General features: G+C 42.0%; 2 protein-coding genes across 3 annotated transcripts in view; one reads left to right on the forward strand and one right to left on the reverse strand.

The window, feature by feature from the left end:
- RASSF7 (Ras association domain family member 7) overlaps positions 1 to 25157 on the reverse strand; it is a 77984-nt gene that overhangs the window by 52151 nt on the left and 676 nt on the right. Inside the window, exon 2 of one of the 2 annotated variants that reach the window (XM_028735482.2) lies at positions 12068 to 12131. The exons of the other annotated variant lie outside the window; for it this stretch is intronic. The gene's annotated coding sequence lies outside the window, so the exon portion shown is untranslated. The remainder of the gene's footprint in view (positions 1 to 12067; positions 12132 to 25157) is intronic. 2 annotated transcript variants of the gene reach the window in all.
- Positions 1 to 25157, forward strand: part of LMNTD2 (lamin tail domain containing 2) — an 80243-nt gene that overhangs the window by 837 nt on the left and 54249 nt on the right. Inside the window, exon 2 of the mRNA XM_077931849.1 lies at positions 15520 to 15619. The gene's annotated coding sequence lies outside the window, so the exon portion shown is untranslated. The remainder of the gene's footprint in view (positions 1 to 15519; positions 15620 to 25157) is intronic.

Genomic DNA, 25157 nt, shown 5'->3' on the forward strand with positions numbered 1-25157 from the left:
ATTACCTAATCCAGTTCCACCCCATACTCCTGCAATAAGTCATGGCAAATATTTGCCCTTGCATTAATCAGAGCTGGATCAAATCCATTTCTCATTCTTCCTCCTCTTATTGCTAGAAATTGCAATGCATTCCAGGAACTCTAGAGTAGTACATTTAACCTAGTTTAACAAAACAAGGGCAAATTTACATTTGTTTAGTAAAAAGAGACGATGACTTGTTGAATGGCATAGGTCTGCAATAGCCATAGTACTCTATATTACTAGCTACATAATTAGCTGCTAATACTTGCGTATGAAGTCACCATCTTATGTGATGATAATAACAAGAGGCAGGGCTGGAAGCTGAGTTGCATATATGTTGCAGTTGTTTAATGCAGCATTCCCTTCAGATGTTTTTGGACTCCCAACTCCCTTCACCCTGACTATTGGCCCTGTCAGCTGGAGCCCAGTTACGTGGGCTTTCCAGAAAAAAAATAAATTGGTGCAAATTAGGCTATTATGTAAAGGGAACTTTTGCACGGAAAAATTCTCAGTTTGCATCAGAAAAAATCTGATATCAGAAACCACAGGAAGTGATCTAATCCAGCATGTTTAAGTTACTTGTATTTAGCAGACAAGGTTAAAAACGTGGAAACTGCCAAACTTGCCTAATGTTGTATTTGCAGTTTGTGTCTGTCCATTGTTACTAATGAATGTATGAAATGGGAAAAATTCCACAGGAAAATTCAGCACTCTAAAAATTTCCACCCCAAATCACTACGGAGGCTTCTGTAAGTTGTTACCAAAACATCTGTAGAGCACCGGATTGTGAAATCTAGTGTAATCCAATCTAGTACTTGCTTACTTGGAAGTAAATCTGAGGTCAATATGATATTTTGCATACTAAGTGTACTTAGGTGTGTAGTCTCACTGTACAGGATTTTTTATACACATGTGACAAATTGCAGTTAAAATACAATTAAAAATTCATCCATGAAAGCATTTATTGAAAGATATGCACAAGTTGAGCATAGTACTGTAGCCTTAGTTTTCTTCCCATTATGTTAAACAAGTGCCACCTTCACATTAGCAGCCCCAAGCACTGGATAGTGAATATAGATCCACTCCACTAGATGATGATGATGATGATGATTATTATTATTATTATCATTATTTCCAAAGTACATTCAGTGTCTTTTTTCAAATTGAAGAATCCTTCATACAAGTAAATTACAGTCAATTTGAAACACTTTTTGTGAAAGGGGAAAGAGGTGGAGGGGAAAGAGCGACGTAGGTGAGGGAGACATTAAGCTTTCATTCTTTACATAGTATATGAGTGGCACTTTTTTGTCAGCATCACATGGATAGGTGTCTTATTTTTGCTGGCAGAGTAAGAGATCACAGGAGCCAGGGCGTGGTTGGTTGCAGTGGATTGGTTGCAGTGTGTTTTGTTGATGTGTGTGAGGTGGAGGCGTTGCTGGGTTAATTTAGCCATATTGATTCATATGATGTTGCGGAGGATCAGTCACTGTCTTGTTGGCCTGTGTATGTAATAAAAGGGAGCCACGCCGGGGTGAAGGCACCTTCCTTTGTTTGTCCTTGTGATAGTTTGTTTGTTTGTTAGTTAGCTTTTCTAGTAGGGTGGTTTTCCATACAATTTGGTACCAGTGGTCCATGGACACTCCTGATAGTTCCCTCCAGTGTCTGGTTATGACACTCCTAGCTGAGAGCATGTGACTTATGAGTTCTCTGTCATGTAAGTGTGCATTATTGCCTTGGGGAATATTTAGTATGGCCTATTCTAGAGTTACCTGTTTTGTTGTTTTGCAGATTTCTTGTAAGACTGATACCCAAAAGGATTGAATTTTAGGGCATTCCCACAACATGTGGAGGTGTGTTCTCATGGTGGTGCAGGCTCTCCAGAACCTAGGTGAAGTTCCTGGGTGCATCACTGCCAGCTTATGTGGTGTTAGGCAGTGGCGAAGCGGCATGCTACAGCACGAGGGGTGGAGACCAGGTGAGGGTGTGGCATGGCACTCCTGGGGGCGTAGCATGCTGCCCATGGGGGTGTGGTGTGCTGGCCTGCGGGGGCGTGGTGCCCGGCACGGTGGGGGGTGCACGGTGCGTGTCCGGGGAGCAGCTGTGATGGTACCCCCCTCCCCGATGGTGCTGGGGGCAGTGCGCTCCCCCCAGCCCCCCGTTCCTCTGCTAGTGGTGTTAGGTACTATCTGTAGATAAGTTTCAAAGTGAATTCCCTCCTCTTGCCTGAGAAGGGTTTAATGGGTGGGTTAGTGCACAGTTTCGACCATTGGGTTGGGTTTATTTCATACCCTATGTCATGTTCCCACTGGTCTTTCACTCCACTAGCATTTAAAAGTAAAATATCATTTTTTCCCCTTTGGAGCGAGCCCCTGCTTGTTCTATTTATGGCACAAATATTGCTGGCTTTCAGTTTTGTTTAATATCACTAACAGCTTTTTAAAAGCCTCACAAGGAAAAAACAAACCAATAGTACAGATCCTTCAGTACCATGAGAGATTAAAGCTGCAATCCAAACTCCCTTACACTGACTGTGGGGTGCTTGGATTGAGCAGAGGCATCCTTCTGCTCACTTCTGCCAGCTCAGCTCCATTTCCACTGGTGCAGATCTCCCATTCCTTTCAGTCTTCAAACAGGAAGGCAGGTGGAAATTGCACTAGCAGTATTCCTGCAAAGAAGAAGCCCCAAAATAGCATGGTCCAAGGGTGAGCCTGGGTTGCCCTGAGATCTGCTAGAACTAAGTTGCTGCCACAACTGGTGCTGGCTAATGCTGGAACCAACCCCGGCCTGGAGCTGACACAGGGATTGGGTCCAATCTGTCTTCCCTCCCACCCTTGTCACCACTGAGTGGCCAGGCTGTGCATGGGACACTAGCTCTGTTGCTCTGCAGAGCCTCAGAAGCAGCAGAAAATTCAAATTGCTCTGTAAGTTACAAAGTGATTGCTCTGAGAAGTCCCCAGGGAAAAGTACTGTATATAGGTCTGAAATTGTTCAGATGATACACAGTTGTTCCAGTTAAGAACATTAAGAACATTTTGGCCCATATTTGAATACTGACATGGTTTGGCATCTCGTTTCCTGCCCTGGGGACTTTTAATTTCTGAGAAAAGTCGAATAAGACGTAACATGATAGACATTCATAAAATGATGCATGGCATGGGAAAATTAAATAGAGAAAAGTTTTTCTCCCTCTCTCATCACACTGGAACTCATGCACATCCAATGAGGCTGAATGCTGGAAGATTCAGAAAAATTCAGGACAGATAAGAGAAAGTACTTTTTCATGCAGCACATAGTTAAACTATGGAACTCACTACCCCAGGAGGCACTGATGGCCACCAATTAAGATGGCTTTAAAAGAGGCTTAGGCAAATTCATGGAGGATAAGCCTATTAAGAGCTACTAGCCAAGATGCCTATGCCCTGTTTCCACAGTCAGAGGCAGTAATGCTTCTGAACACCAGTTGCAGACCTCAGGAGAAAGTCCTTGGGTCCTTCGTGGGAGTTTCCCATAGGTGTTTGGTGGACCACATTGAGAACAGGATGCTGGACTCGATTGACCATTGGCCTGAGCCAGTAGGCTTTTCTTATGCTATTATACTCTGTACCTTTAGCTGCATGCAGGAATAAATAAGCAGGTAAAGGCAGATTTTCCCAGCATGGAAATAGGTGCAAAGAAGGGAAAACTATCCCTTGTTGATTTTTGCCTCTCATGCCACAGTTTAAGGCATAGAGTCTCCTGTGTCCATAAAAAGAGATCACAACCCTCAGTTCCCTTTAAACAAAGCACCTCTAAAACAATGATAAATGTTAAGTTGCACACACAACTAAGGCTAAGTATTCCATTGGCAACAGAATGACACTGTAATTGGAGTTGATGTGAGCTGACACATGGAGAGTGCTTTGCTGTAATCCTACCAGCATCTGCAAGAAAACAACCTGATATACCACCTGAGCTGCTGGCAGTCAGCAGCTGACACCTTTATTTTTACCTGAGTCAAAAGTACACTTCCTGAGTTTGATCCAGTTTCTATCTAAGCTAGTAGCAAAACAAGGAAGTGACTCAGTGGCTCCATCCGAGTGGCCTATTAAAAGAATCAATCAGTTACTTATGCGAGTATTATTTGGATGTCATAAGCAATTAGGTGTCATAAGCAATTATAGCATTCCCTACCACTAGAGAAAAGTCTGTTTTCAGAGCAGAAGTCTTTGAACCAAACCAGGTGTGGTGAAGAATATCAGAATTCTCTGCTTTTTTATTTTTTAAAGTAAAGGGAATGAGGAGAATTGGATTAGGTGATAATGTTTAACCCCATGCTGTTTTCCTAAACCAAATTCCCCTCCCAAAGCTGTTATTTGTCCTATATGGGAAGAAAAACATACAGGTACTTGAATGGTGTTTGCAAGTTTTCCCCCATGGGAGACAGAGCAGCTTTTGGGAGGGTTGATTAAAAATAGCTTAGCAGATTGTGGTTTTGCTATTGGCTTTAAGCATCTTGTACAAATGTTATTTCCCTGATGTGGAGAAAATCTTTATCTCAATCAACACCCCCACCCCACCCTATAGACCTGCTTTGATCTGTACAAAAGAAAAAGCTGTGGGATATCTTGATCATGGATCTCCTGTATCAAAGTGTAACTTGTAAATGTCTGCTTGATGCAACCCACTTCCTCTTCTTCATTATCCCTAAATTTGGGCTTTGCGAACAGAACAGGTATTTGCATGCAGAATTCCTAGACTTACCATCTTGCTCTAATACAGTTCAGAAATACTGTTCTTCATTTGCGCTACTGCCACTTGTTTGCCAGCTTTTACAACTACAATAGGGACGCGGGTGGCACTGTGGGTTAAACCACAGAGCCTAGGGCTTGCCGATCAGAAGGTCAGCAGTTCAAATCCCTGCAACGGAGTGAGCTCCCGTTCCTCGGTCCCTGTTCCTGCCATCCTAGCAGTTCGGAAGCACGTCAAAGTGCAAGTAGATAAGTAGGTACCACTCCGGTGAGAAGGTAAACGGCATTTCCGTGCGCTGCTCTGGTTCACCAGAAGTGGCTTAGTCATGCTGGCCACATGACACAGAAGCTGTACGCCGGCTTCCTCGGCAAGTAAAGCGAGATGAGCGCTGCAACCCCAGAGTCGTCCGCAACTGGACCTAACTGTCAGGGGTCCCTTTACATTTACCTTTACAACTACAATGCTTACACTACAAAAAATAGGTGCATGTGTATGAGGCAGTGACCAGCTCAGGGGCAGGGTCTCTTTGGGTTCTTTAGATCACATTGTTTATTTCCATGGAGGGAAAGAGCAAGCCTGTTTTACCAAAATTGTTTGGAATAGCCACTTGAACAAGAGAATGTCAAAATGTCAGAATGATTAAATCATTCTGGTTTATATGATTCTAGGTTGTAGATTTTTTTTTCCAAGGGGAAATCCTTGCTGCACATTGATTTGGATTATAATCAAAAGGGAAAGCCAACAGGGAGTTTTTGTTGAATGCAGCAAGATAAACCTGCTTCATAAAAATAATTAAAAGCCTGTGTTTCGCTGACGATAAGGCGGTGCCATAAAACTGTCGCCTTTCTTGGCAGCAATCAACATGGGGGCTTGAAAAAATAATCTCTGTTTAGAGAACTGCCAGGAATGAAATGTGTCTACTTGATGTTTTCTAAACTCCAGTCATTTGCTAAAGCCTTTAAAGATTAGGGTTTTAAAGAAGCTGAGCCCCTGTCTCAAAAGATTTTGGGCTGGTCCTTAAATTCAGGTACATGTATTCCGAAATCTAAATCATACAAGCTAAAGAAAGAAGCAGGTAGGGAGGCAGTAAGAACAAGCTTCAAGAAAAAGCAGGATCCTTCCCACTATGGCAAAGGACTAAAACAGCTTCCCTGTCATAGCAAGTGGACGACTGTCCTCTTCTTGATCCTTTGGAAGACTGAGTGTGGTCTGCCAGTTTCAACGCATAAGTGCTATAAGGCAAAAAAAGGACAGATGTTTTTTCTAGCCATTCTTTGTTGTGTGTTCCTACTATTTGTTTGTTTGTTTTGTTTATATATCGCCCTTCATCATAAGATATCAGGGCGGTTCAGATACACATACTACTACTACTACTACTACTACTACACACACAGGTTCAGATCTACATGTTTCAAGGCTTAGAGTATCTGGGAGGAATGGCCATTAAATAGGTAAAAGGCTATGAAAGGTTGAGAATTGCTCCATTTATCCTCTAGACAGATCATATATTTGATGGAGCCCTATTGGTACATTGGGTGAAAGTAGGCTGGCAGTACACTCATTTCCTGCACCGATCAATACACAAAGGGAAGTTCCAGGAGAATTCATGACATTCTAGGAAATAGTCTTAGCAACTTTATGAAAGGGCAGGATACAAATATATCAGATAAATAAATAGATAACTAGCTATGAGAGAGTTTTTCACAGACATTCTGGTAATACAATGAAGGAGGTGGTAGAAACTAGTTAATAGGTGGTTTTAGAAAAACAATTCTGTGCTTTGTTTCTCAGATGACTGGTTAGGCCACTTTTTCTGGGATTGCATGTCACACAAATGCAATATGCCATTTGCACTAATTAAAATAAATATATTTGCTGTGTGGGCACTGTCAGGCTTATATTATGCTTTAGGGAGCGTCTTTCCTTGTTTTAAATGCTTACGTTGCAAAATGTGTATACAATGTCACTCAGCTACCTTAATTGTTCTTTTAATTAATTTTCTCTTTGCTACTTTTTTTTAAAGTAACGTATTCATCACCCTAAAATACACCATCCTTCTTGAAAGAGAATACAGTCTAGAAATGCATTCGGATTGATCTGCAGAGAACACGGAGCCCTTTTTCATTCTCATTACAGAACTGAACTTGAATGGGTTTAAACCTCTCTGCCCAACCCAGCATCATGTGGAGGAGGAAAATTTCACTTTGTCTGCCCTTCAGATGTTTGATCAGAAAAACAGAGAAGGTGGAATTTTCCTCCCCATTGCAGTGCTCAGCTATGACTGGCTTAAAGCTTCTTACCTAGGCCAGTGCCACAACGTTACCTGCTGCAGATTCTACTGTTGCTAGCAAAGCTGGAGTGTTGTCAGGCCTTTTAAAAAGGCTTGGGAAGGCAGTTTTGGCCTACTGTATTTCTTTGTACAATTTGCATACCGCTTAATCATTCACCACTAAGTGGTGTACAGAAGACCTAATGGAGTAAGACTAAAGATGAGTTAAATCAGAATTAAAGTAAGAAGCCTGCTGGAATAAAAACAAAAGTACCGGTACAGTGGTACCTCGGGTTACATACGCTTCAGGTTACAGACTCCGCTAACCCAGAAATAGTGCTTCAGGTTAAGAACTTTGCTTCAGGATGAGAACAGAAATTGTGCTCCAGTGGCGCGGCAGCAGCAGGAGGCCCCATTAGCTAAAGTGGTGCTTCAGGTTAAGAACAGTTTCAGGTTAAGTACGGGCCTCCGGAATGAATTAAGTACTTAACCCGAGGTACCACTGTATTTGGTTAGCACCAGAAGTTCAGCCTCTACTGGATGTTCCACAAATTTGAATGCCCACAATACTGAATGCAAAGCTCCTTGTGGATATGAATCATGCATCCAAGTCATGGGGAACCAAAACAAGTGACTCCAAAGACCTCAGTGACTGAGCAGGGATATAAGGGATCAGGCAGTTCCTCACATATCCTGCTCCCAAGATGCTAATACAAGAACCTGCAATCTAGCCTTGTAGCATATGGGCGGCCAGTGCAAGATTTCAAGCACCGGAGTTATGTGGTGGTGATACCCTGTTCCTGTTAACAGTCTAGCTGCAGCATTTTACAACTAAAACGTGCAGACCAGGCCCAAAGATAGCCCCACATACAGCATACTGCAACAATTGAGGTTACCAATGAATGAATCATTATGGTCATTCTAGCCTTGTCCAAGAATTACCGTAGTTGGTGTACCAGCCATAGCTGATAAAAAGAACTCCTAGCCACTGAGGGTAGTTGAGCCACTAGAGGCAATGACAGATCCAGCAACATCCCCAAAATCCAAACCTGTTCTTTCAGAGGCAGTGCAACCCAATCCAGAACAGGCAACTGGCCAAACTCCCAGGCATAAGAACCATCAACCCACAGCTCTTCCGTCTTCCCAGGGTTCAAGCTCAGTTTATTGGCCCACATCCATACCACCAGTGCAACCAAAAAATGGTCCAGAACACTAGAAGTAGAGCTGCTTGGCTTGCTTAGCATTATGTCTGAACCTGAACTAACCAGACTCATTTCAAACTATCCATGAGCTTTACAAACCATAAGCAGTAGACCAAGAACAAATCCAGGTTAAAGATCGTGGATCTCTGAAGTGCAGCTGTTTAGTTCAGGTTCATACATAATGCTATGGCAGAGGAGTCCAGAACAGACCCAATCCATAGCAGCTTCCTCCACTTACCCAACTAGCTGGGCAGGTCTCATTTCTGATTTGCTGAAGTACTGAAGGCCACACTGAAAGTTGCTACAGAACTCTGTCTGCTTCTGTCTTCCAAGGTTCAGCCTAACCCAAAGATTCTCTGGAGTTAATTTCATGCAGATTAAATGCAAAGGAGAAACGTATAGTAAGTCTGTGAATGGCTGACGGCCAGGTGGTGAAATTGGTGGTTGATTCTGTCGCACAATGAACTTCACTTCCCAGTTGTTAAGAATTATATTTGTTTATAATGCTTATTGAGTACACAAAATAATGCATTGGTGGCTCTGTTATTCAGCTGATCTACAGCTAATTTAATTATCTTGCACACAAAGTGCTTGTCCTCCAAAGCATTACCTAAACATTTAAATGCTGGTACCTGGGATTCAATACATATTTGAGTCCTGGTTTAAATTAAGTTTTGCTGCCTTGTGAAAGTAAGTTTGCCTAAACAACCCTCCAAGTGGTTACCTGATCTGCCGTCTACAGCCACAAAGCTTCTTCTGAATTTTTAACTTTGTTGCTTCCTGGCTATGCCTTCTGGTTTATTCCATGACCCTGGTGACCTGGTGATGGACCACCTCAGCTCCACACCCTTCTTTCTCATCCCTTTGGCCTGATAATTGAGTAAACAAATCTTCTAAGGAAAGGTAGGCTCCTTCTTACTGCTACTTAAGTGTAAGTAGAGCACCACAGATACTTTTCAGAGACAGGAAGAAACTGCAGCTCTTATTGATCTTAGCAGAGAAGTGTTTGATCAGCACTTGTAAACACACACACACACACACACGCACACACACACACACACACACACACACACACACACAGAGCCCCAGGTGCTCATCACCTGCAGTTGCACAATGTTATCAGTAAATGGGTCCTTTTGTTCATATTTACCCACTCATTGAAGGACTAAGGGGTAAAGAATAGGATTTTAAGTATGGATTCCAAATTATTTTGGAAACATCAGAACATTTTCTATTTTAAAATTGCTTTTAGTATTCCTGCCAATTCATATCTTAACTGGAATTTATCCTATCTCACTCCCCTTTCTGGGTTTTTAAAGGGTTTTTCTCTTCTTGAAAAGTAAGGCACTATGTATAAGTTTATTCATCTGGACAATTAAATGCCGACATTATCTTACTGCAAAGTTATAAATGGAAAGTTTTATGTATGTATTTATTTAAAATGTCCCTAAACATATGTCTGGAACTTGGGAATTTACTGCATGATTTGTTTAAGCTTTGAGAAACTGTGGGCAACTGACTGCAGTTTTTTCCTCACCCAGGCCCCAGCAGCAGCAGAAAAAAAGAAAGAAGGGGGGGGGAGCAGATAAGTTACATTGTATGGTGGACTCCTGGCTCACCACACACAGAAGATATTCTCACAAGGAAGTTTCTCTTTCTGGACAAGGCTCATATCAATGGGTGATTGTCAAAAGCTGTGTAGCATGTTGACACTGACATTCTCCTACTGGCAAAAGTCCCATGGCTGCTGCAGCCTGTTGTCAGAAGTGATAATGTTGACCCTGGGTGTTACAATGCACATTGCAGCTTGCACTCACCATGCAGCAAACTAGATGACCTCCGGGGTCCCTTCCAACACTATGATTCCATTTTATGAAATATGGGAAGCAAAAGGCAGCCAGGTAAGAAAAAACTCACAGGTATTTTCTTTAACACCATCCCAACTGCAGAGATGCTTTCATTGCTAAAGCTCTGTAGAGCACCATTAAAATGGATGGCGTTCCATGAATAACTTTTTTTGTTTTACATGCTCACGTTGAAAACACAAGGACTATTTCATGGTAGTCTCTACTATGAGAAAACCCTGAGGTTTGATCCCAGAGCCGATGAAGTTACATAGGATACCTTTTTCAGGTCACACATTTCTTTTGTGGAGTGATCCCATGCATGCCTAAACAAATATATATTGCAAGGGAATCATAAGACCCCTAGACGTCTGTTGGTTTGTCCTACTTATATACTGGGATTTCTTTAAAAAGTTATGCTTTAACAAATTGAGTGAATGGGAACCTTTTCAAAGGTTACTCTTTGGAGGCAAACTGCCATGTTGAAAGAGGGCCTAGGGCTGCAATCCTATATCCACAAACCTGTGAATAAGCACTATTGAAATCAACAGGCTTTGCTTCTAAGTATAGATGTATAGGATGGTCATGTGAGGCTTTAAGTGGAAACATACATAGAATTGCAATGTAAAAGGAATGCTTTACAGTGCATTTTTTATCACGTCTACACAAAAGTCAGTCCTAGTTAATTTAGTGAGGCCTACTCCCTGGTAAGTGAGGTTAGGATTGCACCCTTAGATGTTAAATGCAATAAGGTCACCACTTTCAGTGAAGCTTGTTTTCACTTAGATGTGTTTAGGATTGTAGCCTGTGCTAAAAAACCAGTTTGTGAAGAAAAACAAAGCTGAAGCAACAGAGCTGGTAACAATCCACCCCCACACAGGGCCCACCAGTGTTGGTTTTTCACAGGTACCAACCAGCATGCATTCCCGCCACCCCCCTTCCTGGGACATAGCAGGATTCATTATGTTACTGAGTATGGGAATGCAAACAGCTTCGGTGTGTCTGCCTGCAAGGAAGCTGATGACCTTAGCCATCTGGATCTTTCAAGCAGTTAGCAATGCAGTCACACTAATTTAGTTAACGTTTTTAAAAGACTCTCCAGGAGAAGCTTCCTCCTTCCCAGGGGCACTGACAACAGTGACCCACTGACCCTCTCTTGTACAGCTAGGTTCAAAAGCATAAAGCTGCAGCTGTTCAGAGTTTTTCTTCCCTCCCCAGTGACAGTGTTATGGGAGGACTAGGGCTACTGGAAGAGCGTTACTGTTTATCTAGCACTGACCTCTCTTCTCCAATCATGAAGAAGCCACTTCAGCACAGCACAGCACAAGCCTGTCTTGGCACTTGCTGAGATACCTTCCCTGACTCTCAAAATGCTTCTCTGCTCTCAAGTTCTAGTACCAAGTCTTGCATAAGGATAGAGTTGATAATTCAGATCCTGGGTGTGTATCCCAGAAGTGAGCCATGAGAAATGCTGCCTGTTTTGAAGCTGTACTGTGCCACAAAACTATACAAAAGCATGCTCTGTTGCGGTACTGCATACTGAACCCTTCTTAAGGGGCTTTTAATAGAACAGGCCTCTCATACTTGGCTAGTATGGTTTAGTCCCATGGGCTGGCCCTCTCTTAAGCCTAAACAACAACAACAACAACTGCTTATAAATCTGCCTGTCTCTACTGATTGCTGACCTGAGATCGGAAAAACTCTATCCCTGGAACCCATAGGTAAAGAGAGAGTATTATACCATCCAACCATGGGTGTAGCCAGGATTTTTGTTTGGGGGGGGGACCAGGACTTTTGTTAGGGGGGCCAGAACTGATGTGATTAGTCAGTTAAGTATTTCTATTGTTTCACTTGATCTAGGGGGGCAGCTGCCCCCCTGGCTACGTCCAACGTTGTTTGCTGCCCATGTCTTGTGCTAGTAGTATTCCAATCCTTAAAGCTTCTGTAGCATTAATGGGCAAGTACACAGCAGTGAACCAGGAAATCTTGAAGTCCCATCTCACCTTTGCTATGAGCTCATTAAGTAGATTTAGTCAAGCCTCTTTCTCATATTCAGTCCAACTCCATCTGCAATTAAGAATAATAATACTGACTTAACTTTCTGGGTTGTTGTAACTCTTGGAAAACTACTGGAGGATACTTCTCTTAGCTCTTCTAGTGTGGATGTCTGTTTTATCCTTCTCACCCATAAGGCCTATGAGTCGGTTGCAACAGCTGGAAAGCCACCTGCCATGTTGTATTGGGAACAGTGGTTCCCAACTGGTGGTACGTGTAGCCCACCCAGGGGGTCCATGGCACCACTGGCATAACAAAAAGGTATTCTTTGTTACCAAATACCGAAGTTAGTCTCAAACATGCAGTATATGCTTAATCTTGGCAACAGAATTCCCAGACTCCACCTTTTTAAGCAGGTTGTAATTATTTACAACAGGATTCATCTAATGAGGCCCATCAGTGAAAGCAGTGCACAGAGACTTCCGCTTATGCAACGGTGCTTTTCCCTCCTCACCTTCCTATGTGCCCTTGTGCTTCAAAAATTGGATGAGGGTGGAATCCTCCATTAGCAAAATAGGGGGGTGGAAGGGGTGGTTCCATTGGGCACGGTGATATGTAACATTCAACACCACACAATTTTGAATTTGTTCCTGAGTTTCTAAATACCGTCTATCATCAAAAGTGTTTTCAAAATGGTTTGCATATAGCATTTTAATATAATAAAGCACATTATTGAAAGAGTTGTAGAAACTAAAACGGAATCTTAAAAAGTCAGCAATCTAAGATCTTAGCTCCCTTAAAGCATGAAAGAACACACGTGTTTTGCCTGTCTCTGAAAACAGAAGGAGGATGTAAAATTACCTACCTACCCAGGGAAGGCATTCTCTAAATCCAGGGTCACCACAAAATAGCTCTGATCTTAGTTGATGGCAATCTAATACTGAAATAAAGAAATCGTACCTGACTGATTGTAAAGCTTTGGGGGGGGGTGTATTATAAGGGTAAAGGAGAAACTCAGATCTGGTAGCCAATAAAGTAGTTTCAAAACTGGCACAATATTTTATGCTGCCTCTGCCTAACAACAATTGGGCACCTGCATTCAGAAGTACATAGAGCATTCTTGAGCACTGACTCCAGAGAGGTTTGCTGGTGCCCTGCTTTATTTTGGTGTGAGGCACAAATCTTTTTTATTTTCCAGGATGTTTTAGATGAAGTTTTAATCCTACTAGTTGTTTTATGCTGCTTCTCTAATGTTGCAGCTTTTAGCTTATTTTTGTTTGTTTACATTTTAAAAAAGTCTTTATGTAAACTGCCCTGGGAGTATGATTGAAGTACAGTATAAAAATATTTTAAATATTAGAGAGAACCAATCTGGAAGATGACTAAGGAATGGCATTTACCATTTAATGACATCTCTCACATGCCCTGCTCCAGGTTCCTCCTCTGTCAGGAAGTTTACCTGGGACATACCCACCTAAGGAAGGTTTACCTTCTCTCTCCTGATACTTAGATGCCATGCAATGGCTAGACTTTTACAAACTGCTTTTGGGATTCTCTCTTCAGTATTTCTTGATTTGCTGGTCCTATTTTCTGTTTCTTGACACTGAATGTAATAGTTAATGAAACTGTGTATTGTGAATGTTTATGTAGACAACCAAATGGTTCTGGTAATTTCAAAATACACTTATGAGAAGCATCAATACTTTTTGCAACATTAAAACAACAGCAAACAACCAAGTTCCAAAGAAATAAAATTAATTCCAGGAATAGGATAAAAAACACCAATATCTGATGAACTGAGGAAAGTAATAAAATAAGAAAAGATGGCTTCAGAACACGCTGCTCTAAATGTAACTGTACTGTTTCTCTCCTCCTGCCCCTTTTAGCTTTAGTCTGTGCTTTGGGTGCTACAGTGATGTCATGTTTTACAGACCTAGTTAATAGCCTCTGAAATGATGGCCTACACCCTGTGTTTATGTTTGATTCATTCTTTCAAATTGCTGCATGAAAGGACAAGGTTATTATTATTTCTGTGGAAGGGGAGGTGGGGGAATTAGTTGCCTAAAGTCAACCAGACATTTGGGACAGGGGAAAGAATAGACTGTAGACCTTTGTACTTTTAAATCTATGATGATTGACCTATAGTTAGCAGCATTAGCATACCTTCTAGTCATTCAGTTCATACTTGTTTCAAGCACAAGATGGGAAGAAGCAACCTGCTCATAAGCAATTGTATTCTTGCCAACGTATTTTTAAAATGAACTACATTTTCCTATTAATGGCAGCAGCCAGGACAGGCCTGTGGCCAAGGAGTGGCTTCCCTCCTTGCCATTACATCGCTGGCCCTCTCAGCAATATCTTTATTGGCTCCTTCATGTACAACCCCAACACTAATTACCACCAAAGCTAAAAAGCCAATTCACATTTACTTTAAAACAGAGGCACAAGTTTCCTCTGTTCTGGTAAATGACAGCATGGGCTGCAGTTTAGTCCATTGGATCACTTAGTTATATGTACAGATCAACTCCCTTATCTGCATGTGAGCTAGCACTGAGTTGGAAAGTGCTTATTACAGAATTGGAGCAATTCACTTGCCATCTTTGCTCTCCAGATGAGCCCCTAAAACCCATCTTCCCCATCCCTGCCTTTCTGCCACACTCTATCATACTCCCTGACTCCAAACTCTGGCATAACTCCTTCCTATGCCTGTCAAAGACACCGAACCTAGATTATATAATCCCTTAGGGGTAGGGGATGGGCAGAGAGGTATGCTACTGCCCTCTTCAACCCCCCCCCCCATTCAGAATATCCCAGAGTGGCCCTGTACCAAGCAGCCATGTTCTACCACTAGCTCCCATTGAGATACTCTCTTATATAAGTCCAAGACCTGAGCCAGGTATTGCCCTAAGGTAGGGTTGCCATATGTCCTCTTTTTCCAGGATATACCCTCTTTTTCAGGGATAACATTTCTGTCCGAGTGGATTTTTTGAATTTGCCAAAATGTCCGGAGGTGTAGGAGCAGGCTACCTTATATGCTGGATACGCAGTACTAGACAACCAAGTGCAAAACATATACATACTGTGTGAGATTTGCATGATGCAAGAAAGGACCAGGTCCTTGTTTCTGTATATTTTGAAGGGACACTGCAGAATGTACCTGCTCCTGCACCCCCTCCCCTCCCCCCGCCCCAGGCACCGCCAAATGTGTCCTCTTTTTCACTCTTCAAAATATGGCAACCCTGCGAGGCAACCCTATGACAGTTTTATTGTCAGAAAACTGATATCAAAATCCTAAACAGCAGAGTTGACCTAATGTCTTAGATGACATTTGAGCCTTTTACATTATAAGAGAAGAACTAAGGTCTCAATTATTAACTATGTATGGTTTTTAATTTTAAATATAACAATGAATTCTAATTTCCAGCAACTTCTTTTAAAATTGCACCAATTTTATTTTCAGATGGAGTGCAAGCATTCTGAGATGAAGCAGGTATGCTGGAAGGAGATCTCCCATTAAAAATGCAGGAGACTATACTAAGTGAGATCATTATTTGACTGAGGTCAGTCTACTTATCTATAAAATGAGTATGATACTGATCTCACTTGTTGGGGTGTGGACAGAGCACAATGTGAAGATATTTTGAGGAGAAGGTAAAGGGTTGTTATTCTTACATTGCAAAGCAGGCTACTGATTGTTAATAATAAGCAAGCAGATGATACATAGTAGTTATTTCAGTCATATCTGATTTCTAAGCCTCTGTTAATGACATTTTATCTTCTTGTCCTTTGAGAGAGATGCCTTCTACCCCAACAGCTTCTTACATCCACTTTCTGGCCTGTAGTAATTTAGGGTGGAACCCTGCATGCTTACCTGGGAGTAAGGCCTATTACTTTGTTCTTCTGAATAGACAAGCCCTTTGGAAGGGAACTCTGGAAGGAGACTTTCCAGCTGTTGTTAAGGCATAGCCAAGAGTCCCAGATGATGGTAATAAGAGTCCCGGCAACTTCTGGCGGGACACACGTTAGCCATTTGTGCACATTAAATTGCATGACTGACTGGTTCACAAAAAAATCATGCGCAGCACTACCCAGCAGGGAGAAGAGATCCACATTAAGGGTGAAAAATAACTTTTCCATAATCAGATTGATCACAGATGGGATGTGAAAAAGGGATGTCCATCAGCGTCATTGGGAAATGTGTCTCACTGACAGTTGATTTAGTCTGGTTTAAACACAAGACTGCACATCTTCAGTTTGAGCTGTACTGATATACCTAGCCGAGCAAGGTCTCTCTGAAGTGCCTACAGACAGAATCCAGATGTTTCTGCATGCAGAGCCAAGGAGGACAGAAGGGTCACCAACAGAGCAGGCAAGAGCTGGGGTAGAAACAAACCTGTTCAGTTTCATAAGTGGGGGGAGTAAGCTGGGACACATAAATCTTCTCTGCAACTCTGTCTATGAAGCTTTTGAGTTCTGCAATAAGCAACAGTCATCTCACTATAATATTGCTTAATAAGAGGCACTCATATGTTGCTTTATTTATTGCTGTTGAAATAAGGACACCAAACTGTGAGAAATTTTAATTTATGACTTACCCACCTGGCCACCTGGCACAGGGGGGCATATGCAGAAATTATCCAAGGGTGATGATGCTAGGTCTACTCTGTTTTTTTCTTTAAAATAAAACAATTCCTGATGACTGGTGGCTATGAATTCTTGGAAGAAAACCAGCTAATTTATGTGCAACTACAGGAGATACTATACCTACTATGTTATAATGTTTTAACTAATTAAATATTTAGAATTTAGAATTCATCAAAACTTCTTAAGTTTTAGAATTCACTCTAGTGGCTAATTCTGTAAACTGTAGATCTGTATTAAGGATGAAACCTCAGCTACAAGCAATAAATAAAACCTTCTAAAATCTAGAAGGACAATATTTCTGCTAAGACAGAAACAATGTCAGGGACAGGACTAAGGGGCACCAGTATATGTCCTGAGAGCTGTGAAACAGGATTAAAGAGAAGATCTTCAATAGAGAGTGATAAAATTTATTTTTTCACTCTTCTGTTCCTTAACTCCTCCTCCTTACCTTTAAAGCCCTAAATGGCTTGAGACCCAAATATCTGAAGTGCCTGATCACATACCGATCTTGCACATGTTGTAGTTTGTTTTGAAGTTGTGAAGAATAATCTGCTGTTTTCTAGTCTTTTGTCTTATATGTTGTATGTTGTACAACACCCTGCAATCTGATATTATTATTAAGAATTATAAAAAATGTTCAAAACAAACAAGCTCTAGAGATGAGAGAAAGTGATGACAAACATGCCAGTCGAGTTGCTGTCAAATTCTGTTCCAGATAGAATCTGGCAGTGAAACAACAGTTCTATTCATGATGTAGTGGCAAAACAAACAAACTGGCACTTACTAGAATCCAGTACTGTTCTATCAAAAGACATCCATGTCATGCTAAGTGCTGCATATGTACAAGGAGGCTTCTTTACTGATGTGGCAATGTTGTGTTGGCAAAGAGACCTGAAGTACAGGACTGAGGTGAGATTGCAGAGCTGTGCCCCACGCACATTCAGGAAGGCTTTGCATGGCCTAGGATGATCCTCACTCTCACTGCACATGTGCAGAGCCCACCGGAGCACTGCTTGTCAATGTTGGTAATGTCATCATTGACCAGTTGCCAGAAGTCTCCATGCATCTTCACTGATGCTTAGCAGTCCTTTACAGGTCCTGGAACAGTAATTCCAGAATCTTGCTGAGCTTTGGATCAAATACGGGAGTTGGTGTAGAATTAATTAGAATAAAAATCTGGTTTTGACAAAAACTTTGTCCAGTGCAGAATCTGCCTACTTGTAATTAACATTCATAAGGTCAGATAAAGTGAAGGAGAAGGCACCAGGCGATGCCTTGATACAGAGACCAGGTATTGCTTCCAAGTACTTCAGTAAGAGGACTCAGTAAGTTGCAAAAAGACTGATTTGCTGGTCCTTTCAACAATTCTTCTTCTTCTTCTTCTTCTTCTTCTCCTTCTCCTCCTCCTCCTCCTCCTCCTCCTCCTCCTCCACTACTACTACTACTACTACTACTGCTGCTGCTACTTCCAAATACCTTGGTACCATTGGCATAGCCAAATCAAGTAAATAAATAAAAATACTTGACTAACTGACCAATTGCATTGCAAATAACTTGGTTCTGCCCCCATAAAACAAAGCTTGCCCCCCTAAAATAAATCCTAGCTATGCCCATGAAAGTGTAAAAAGGTTAAGGTAAAGGACTCCTGACAGTTAAGTCCAATTGTGAACGACTCTGGGGTTGTGGCTCTGATCTCGCTTTACTGGCCGAGGGAGCCGACGTTTGTCCGCAGACAGTTTTTCCAGGTCATGTGGCCAGCATGACTAAGCCGCTTCTGGCGAACCAGTGCAGCGCACGGAAACACCATTTACCTTCCTGCTGGAGCAGTACCTATTTATCTACTTGCACTTTTACATCCTTTCAAACTGCTCCGTCGTGGGGATTCGAACTACCGACCTTCCGACTGGCAAGCCCAAGGTTCAGTGGTTTACACCACAGCACCACCCTCATCCCGAATGAAAGTGTAGGCACCCTGAAAATGTTTCTGGCACAGAAGATGTACTTCCTCGTGAACAGAAGAGGAGAAGGGCTCTAGAGGGATCATCAGACCTGAACTCTTGTGATGAAACTACAATGGTTGAATTATTCTTACACACTTCCAAAAGGAGCAATACGCTGTTGCAACTCTGAGAGATGCTACATGCATTGTATTTTTTTCAGTACATACATGAAACATTCATTATCTACATACACCTAGGTGTGAACCTAATAAATATGTGCTTGTACAACTATGTAACACTCAGACAGAAGCAAGGTCAAGGAGCTAGGACTGGCAGTGGCTTCCTGCCAGCTCAAATCTAAACTACACAGGACCATGGAAGATTCATGTCTTTAAACATGGATCTACCTTTTTTAAAATGTAAAGCAGGGATAAGGAGATGGAGCTACTTTGAACCCATTTTAACAGCATTTCCATCCAAAAGCAGCTTAATCCATCATTAACTTAAGCATCTGTCTGACAGGTAGAGTGGCTTGGGACAATTATTTTCCAGCCTTGCTGAATGCATAATATGAAAAAAGGATGTAATAAATCCACAGCATTCATGATAGATACCCCAGGGCATAGGACAATGTTATTCTCACAAAGAGCTGGTGTTTGTCTCCCTGTTGCATTTGGATGAGCAATCAAAAGGGAAGGAACAAGCACAAGATGCCATTGCTTCCTTTTAGTCACATCTTCAAAAGCTTTTGTGCATGTATAATCAGCAAAACAAAGTAAAAGAAGAAGAAGAAATAGGTTGGCTACGACCACAATCAGAAGGCTGATCGCCAAAGAATTGATGCTTTTGAATTATGGTGCTGGAGGAGACTCTTGAGAGTCCCATGGACTGCAAGAAGATCAAACCTATCTATTCTTAAGGAAATCAGCCCTGAGTGCTCACTGGAAGGACAGATCCTGAAGCTGAGGCTCCAATACTTTGGCCACCTCATGAGAAGAGAAGACACCCTGGAAAAGACCTTGATGTTGGGAAAGATGGAGGGTGCAAGGAGAAGGGGACGACAGAGGACGAGATGACTGGACAGTGTTCTTGAAGCTACCAGCATGAGTTTGACCAAACTGCGGGAGGCAGTGGAAGACAGGAGTGCCTGGCATGCTCTGGTCCATGGGGTCACAAAGAGTCGGACACGACTAAACGACTAAATAACACGACCACAATCCAGGGGGCTGTTTTAGGTGGGGAACCATTATACGCAGCAGAGGAGGGCTTAGTTGTTGGCCTGTTATGAAGATTTCACTGCCTCACAGAAATCTCATTCCAGCAAAGGAAATAGGCAAAGAAGAAACATAGATTAAAATCTATAAATGCTTGAGGGGTTGCTATCTTTGTCATCTAACTCCTCCTGATCACAAGATGAAGCAGAAGACTAGTTTTTATTATAATTTCCCTTCTACAAAAGGACAGCACAGGGGTGTGGAACCTTTTTGTGTTCAAGGGCCATATTCATCTCTGGGTAATCTTCCAGGGGCCATATGTGAGTACATTTACATAAAATGTAAATTTTAACTTTACACAGCAGGCTAGTTCCCACACATCCACCCACCCCTCTGTGCCCTACAGCCATGCAAGTGACAGACATTAACAGAGTTTAAGACATACTCCAGCCAGCCAGAACTATTCAAGGATGGTGCAAAGCAAAGTCAGTGAGGGGTGTGGTCTGAGGAAGAGTCCTGCGGGCCATCAAGATAGATCGGAAAAGCTACATTTGGCTCCCCACTCCTAGTATAGCAGATTTTAGATTCAGAATAAGAATTTGGGAATTAATTTATCATGCACTTTCATTTCTTCTGGAAGCCACTGGGAACGGTAATCTAAGTTTTCCCAGAAAAACTTCTCAAGCATGCTTGAGCACAGAGCAGAAGGCAAGGGAACTTGCTGGGACTTGAAGCACAGTAGAAATGGAGGTTTCAGATGCAAAAGGTGGAGTTTCCACATGGTTTTGAAGACGACTTGTTCTGCTGTTGGCACTGCATGTTTACCATGAAAGCATGAAGAAAATATGCATTTCCTATTACAGCTGGAGCAAAATGCCATGCAGTTGTGAAGAAGCAGCTGATCCCCACTCAGTTTGAATTTACTTCTGAGTAAACATGCATAGTGTCAAACCTTCAGGCCAACAATCCTGTATTATCAAAACTTTAATTTGGTTTGGCGGGGCGGGGGGTTGCCTTCTGTTGTACAGGTAGTTTTGCGGGTGCTTAGTTAAAATAGAAAGGCACATTTAGACATTTTTTGCATCTGTTGACAAAAGTGTATAGAAATATCAGAGTGAATAAAGAATGCACCCATCACATTGAAATACCCAAATAGGCATTCTGTTAAAAATAATGTATTTCAATGCATATCAAAATGCTGAAGTTCCTCTTGAATCACTTTACTCCCACTGGGATGCATATTTGGGTAAATGTGGCAGTGCAAAGGAGAATTGGCCTGGTTGTCACAGCAATCCTTTCCCCCTCACCCAATGTGCCAGAAGTTTATGGGAACAATGACTGCAAACAGGTGTAGGGGGAAAGCACGAAAAAGTGGGAGGTAAGGAATTTTTCAATAACACTTTTAACATTTCCGACAAAACATCAGGAAGAACTTTCTGACAGTAAGAGCTGTTCCCCAATGGAATGGACCTGCTTGGAAGGCTGTAGATTCCCCTTCATTGGAGGTTTTTAAGCAGAGGTTGGGTGGCCATCTGTCATTAATGCTTTGGTTGAGATGCCAGCATTGCAGGGGGTTGGACTAGATGACCCTTGGTACTCCTTCCAACTGCCCTTGAAAAATTAAAACAATTGGTAGCTACATTTTGTGCGCTCATTTGCTACTACTATTACAGGATTACAGTCCTGAAGTTCCAGGCTTCTCATATCTATTTCTGAGCTTGAAAAATCTATTTGCTGAAGGCAAACAGGATTGCACTGGAAGAAACATCTATGGAATTGAGAAATAATTCCCCAGTGAAATTAAGTCCATAGCTCTTGTAGTTTGAGGCAAAGATAAGCATTGGCCAATCATCGCTTAAAGGTTTAACAATGCTTGCTTTGCTATAAATGTGGACATAATTGCATATACTTTCATCAGATCTTCAGTGTTGCTTTCAAATATGTTATAATGTCAGTACAGTACATCTTTTTTGCTAATGTTCAATTAACCAGGTCGTCTTCAATCCACTAGTTCCTCATTAGCAACTATACCCTTATCTTTCAAATCATTGCATCCTAATCAACCTTGCTACAGATTTACGCTGCCATAAATAATAAATAGCATATATCACTATTAAACTCTGTGAAAGGAAATTTACTACTACCTCTGCCCTTAATGCAGTAATTACTTGTAGGAGTAATTTATATCAACCAAACAATCTAGTGCAGTGCAGGATTGCAGATAATGATCTTCATTCCACCGGAATTAAATCAAGTTCAATTACTGATCAATAGTATTTTACTACATACATCACAAGGAAAGAAAAGTATGCAAAGGTTGTTGTACCACCTTATTTTGTTCCACATGATTCTCCACTGGTAATAGCTCACTTCACCCACTAGCATAGCATGGGGGGCAGGGGGCCCGTGGCCCTGGGCACAAAAGCTTGGGGGTGTGAACCAAGCACCCCCCACATGCGCCCAGCATGCAAGCGCCTGCCCATTAACGGCAGGGACTGGGTGAGTGTGGAGGGCTGTAACCAAGTCCAAGCGCATGTAACTTCCAGCAGATCCACACCATACATTTAAGCACATCCAATGTACATGATTTCTGTCAGGGAATCCTGGTAACTGCAGCTTGTTAAGAGTTCTGGGAACTGTAGCTTTGTGAGGGGCAAACTACAATTCCCACAGTTCTTGGGTGGGGGGGGAGTCACGTGCTTTAAATATATGTTGTGCTTTAAATCTATGGTGTGAATCTGCCCTTAATTAGGTATATATTCTTTCCTTGTTTACCTTTGCCTCCATGTACCTCAATTTCCATTGTTGTTTTGCATATTGAATTTTAGATAGTAAGTTCCTCAGGGCAGGGACCTATACACTTTTATCCTGTAAAAAACCCTATGCACACTGAGCAGCCTTCAGCTGTTGGGTCATAAGTCAGGACCCAGAAGTGGGCTGCAATCTGACCAAAGTTTTATGCATCTATGTTTTTCACACCAATTTCTATTTTTTTCTAGGCTTTGATACTGATTTCTGGCAAGGGAGGAAAGTCATGCATTATGTTTGTGTGTGCAATGTCATCTAAGATGTTGGTTTTTGGACACATGTACATCAGCAGCTGGTGCAAAAGGGCTGGCTAGGCTGCATGAAGGGTGAAACAGAAAAGGGCTGAGAGAGAAAATAAGAGGAGTAATCTTAATAGTGGGTCCCATGTCAAAGCTTGGATTAAAGTTAGTAGGTATACAAAAGATTAAAGTCACTGATATATAAAACACACCCAACCCCACCATCAGCAATGGACTTCTTCCGGAGTGGTTGTACTCAACACCCAAAATTGTCCTCAGCATCTGGAAATGTACATTATAGTCTTTTTCTGAGGCAAATAGAAGAAATAAATGTACAGCCTGATCTATATGACATCGTAAATTAATTATCCCTGACCATCAAAGCCAGAAAATGCTCTCATCAGCCCGTGAACCAACCACCTAGAGAAGAAGCTCTGGAACCAATCTAGGCTATTATGCTGATTACACTCATTGGAAGGGTTGCAGTTAGGCAACATTTCTGAATGTGATGAGCAACAAGCTAAGACAGGATTGCTGAGCAATAACTCTCCATAGGGTGCTTGTCAATTCTTCTGCTATGCTTGGCTGAAAATGAAGGTTTGGTACTACAGATACTGACTGCACTCCATTACTCTCATCTTTGGAAATAATCTCAAATGTCAAGTTCTACAGATGCAGGCTAACAAATTATTTGTGTACAACTTAACCTCACCCAAAACTGAGGTAACAATGAGTAACACAGGATTGCACCCTGAGGTGCAAATTCAAGCAACCAGTTGCTCAGAGCAAGGAGTGTGGAGCCAACTACAATAATTGAGCTTTACATTCCAGAATAACTTCTGCACTTTTAATTTGGATTTTCCCTGTTTGCAAAGGCATTGTTTTGGCTTGTCAACAGCTTGCCTGAAATTCAGTAACATCACATCCTTGAAGATCTTTCTCCAAATTAACTCTCGGATTCCTACACAGCAGCAGCAGCAGCTCCCAGCCTTTCTTTAAAGTGAGCTCCCCTCAACCAGTGGTTCCTGTTCTTGGCTTAACCAAGCACCCCCACTCCCAGAACTCGCTCCTCTGCTGGCCTGAAGGGGAACAGAGGACAGCTTTGTGCTGACAGGTTTCTCTTTAGCATTAAAGGCGGGATATTTTAGAAGCAGCGTACTTCCTTATGCTGCTGTAATTTGTTTAGCAGCCCTGGATCAGCCGCGTGATAATTTTAGTTGTTCTTTTCATCACCAAGAGTAGTCTAACATAAGACAAACAAATAAAAATCAGGTGCATTCTAAACCACCTTTCCAGGAACCCTGCCTGGGCTGTTACAAAGCCTTGTGAAAATCGTTTTAACATAGCCACATAGAAGGTCTGCTCCTCTAATTGGGAATTACCGTAATTTTGGACATGGTCATTCATTATCTTACAACTGTATGTTAGGCTGAAATACTATAAAGGCCACTTGATGTGGAAATAAAGGCCACAGTCCTGTACACACAGCCCCTCACAGAGAATACTTCTTACAGCTGGACTTGCTTCAGACTAAATATACATAGGGTTGTGCTGTTGCAACTCCTATTAAAAACCAAAAGAACTTGTTTCCAAGGAGATATGCTTAGATCAAGTTATTACGGCAAGATCCCAAGCATGCTTACTCAGAAGTAAATGGGATGGCAGCCTTAGGGCTAAATGAGAAAAGACAGGGCAGCCACATTCATTTATTCATGTGCCCTCTTTGTTCAGATATAAAAAAAACCATGGAATAGAGGGGGTGTATTTGTAATGTTGTGCCGAGAGCTGGTGTGGGGCAGCAGAACCATTCTCCCTCCCCTTCCTTACCTCACTCAGTTCCATTGCTCAAATGACTTTTCTTCCAGCCCAGCTTTGCTACCAGATGTGAGCAAGGTGGTTGAGAAAAGTGTTTCAACAAAGTGCAGTCAGGTGACACATGGAATGGCCCCCTTACTTGCACATAGAATCATAAAATTGTAGAGTTGGAAGGGATCCCGAGGGTCATCTTGTTCAACCTCCTGCAATGCAGCTATCTCTCTTGAGAATCACTGCGCATACCTTGTGTGTAAAAGAGGTGAAAAGGGGGGGGGGGGAGAAACCTCCACCCTCTACTTATATGGGAATATGACAAACATATGCATACATACATGTGGCTGCCCACATCTAGTTTCTCCCTAAGACGCTTGAGCTTCTGGCCACTGGGTTCTACCAATTCAGAGAGAGTTGGTATGTTTCAAGAAGCCACCAGAAAAA

Source organism: Podarcis muralis, chromosome 1 (genome assembly GCF_964188315.1).
Source record: "Podarcis muralis chromosome 1, rPodMur119.hap1.1, whole genome shotgun sequence".
In the NCBI taxonomy this organism is placed as follows: Eukaryota; Metazoa; Chordata; class Lepidosauria; order Squamata; family Lacertidae; genus Podarcis; species Podarcis muralis.